Raw genomic sequence first — 1,956 nt, 5'->3', positions numbered from 1 at the left:
AGAAATAAATGTATTTACATATAAAATGAGCTATTATTTGACTCTTAGACATTTGAGTCATGCTGTGTTTTGTATTTCACACAACAAGGAATGTTTCAGACACTTTTTGATTTCTTTCATTTTTTCTAATAGTTTCTGCATCTTTGTGGATCAGCTCATCAGCTCATCAACATGTGTCAATATTTAGGATTGAGAAAACTCTGCAGCAACAATAGAGGAGACACATGAAGGCATAGTATTGATACTGATCAATCAATCAATAATGACAAGTTGTGAGTTTATACACACCACAGGACAAACTTACAGTATATATGGACATATATTTGACATCATCTGAGACTTTCTCTGTCAACTCATCACACAGGAATAATGAGTCGTCATGGAAACGTTGAATGAAAACACATGAAAACAAGTGATGTGATGATGAGATTTTTATTGTGTGTAAAGACAGAAACAACATTGAAACAGTGAGAGAAGCTGCTAAATCTTGTTAGTGAAACATGTGAAATGAGAGAGAGAGAGCAGCAGAGGAAAAGCAGCAGCAGAGTCCCAGTGATCAGCTCAGGACTGGGAACACTGGTCTCTCCTCAGTGTCTCTGAGAGCCCAGTCTGGGAGCCCTGGGTGGCCTCACAGGTCACAGAGCCCAGCTTCCTCCACTGGTCTGCAGGGAGCCTCAGGGTGCTGCTCCAGCTGTAGAGGCCGTCCTTCCCCAGCACCCCGGGGCTCCTGCTCTCCTCCCAGCTGCTGCTGCTGCTGCCGTCCACCTTCCAGACCAGACTCCAGTCTGAGGGGAAGCCCTTGTTGGCCAGGCACATGAGCGTGGCCTTCCCCTGCTGCTGCAGCTCCTCACTGGAGGGGGGCAGCACCGTCAGGGTGGGACGGGTATCACCTAGGAGACACAGACCACAACCTGTCAATCCAACAGCAGCAACTTGGACACCTTTACTGTGAGAGAGCTGCTTTTGTCCTTGAAGGAGTTTCTGTCAGATGTTTTTCTGCTCCACCAGTCACTCACTCACACATTGTTTCACTTCCCTTCAAGAAGCCTGTCATGCACATCAGCACAGAGACAATCATCATACAGTTTGACCTGAAACATATCAAACTAGACTAGAAATACATCAATCTTATTTAGGAAACAATCAGACATTTTCTGTCTGTTTGATTTTCAGGTGCAAACATTTGTCAAATCATTTGACAACGATCAAATGTTCCTCGAGTGGAAAATACTCCTCATTGAACAAACTCTTAAAATGAGTTAAATGAACAATGGAAACTGTGAATCACACGTTTCAAAAGGATCTCAAAACTAATACTACTACTACTAAACAATATATGAAATATACAATATATTAAAAAACAAATGATGTTTGACCATTTCTACAGTTCAACTTCAATTCAATCATGGCAGGCATACAACAAGAAAACTTGAGAAAAGAGATTTACATTTAACTCCATGATTAAGAAGGAGAAATAAAAACACAAATATGAAAAATATACTTAATCAAATAAAAGATTGTATTTGCTAAAAACTAAAAAAAAAAGAAGAAAATAATCTTTTTAGTATTTTTGCAGAAACTTACTTCCAACATCCAGTCTGGTTCCTCCACCAAAAGTCCACCACAGTGATACAAAGTCATTGAGCCGTCGTACAAAAACCTCTGACTGTAGAGACACGGCTCTCTGACTCTGTCACACTGAACTACTCTTATCTACAAGATTTTATCATCAAACTTTAACATAAATGTTTTGTATCTGTTTCTTTATCGTTTATCCTCTTTATGTTGCAAAATTTGAAGTCATCCGATTTTTTTTAAAAGGAATGAATATTTTTGGATCCTAAAACTGATTTTTTTTCACTTTTCAAAAAAATCACGAAAGCATGTACTTTTCTTAGCTATTTTAGGATTGAACAAATTAAATTAAATTTCAAAAAACTATGAAATATTCACTTA

The 1,956-nt window shown here is 38.6% G+C and overlaps 1 gene segment (V, D, J or C); it reads right to left on the bottom strand.

Annotated features, from left to right (window-relative positions):
* Positions 1-561: 561 nt before the first annotated feature.
* On the bottom strand, positions 562-1,024 carry LOC310992296 (Ig kappa-b4 chain C region-like). The segment is given in 2 exons: positions 1,021-1,024; positions 562-890 (listed from the first exon to the last, which is right to left on the bottom strand).
* Positions 1,025-1,956: the final 932 nt, after the last annotated feature.

This window comes from Trachurus trachurus, assembly GCF_905171665.1.
Source record: "Trachurus trachurus genome assembly, chromosome: 10".
In the NCBI taxonomy this organism is placed as follows: Eukaryota; Metazoa; Chordata; class Actinopteri; order Carangiformes; family Carangidae; genus Trachurus; species Trachurus trachurus.
Note: the sequence above shows the minus strand (reverse complement) of the source record. Positions and strands in the feature narration are given on the sequence as shown.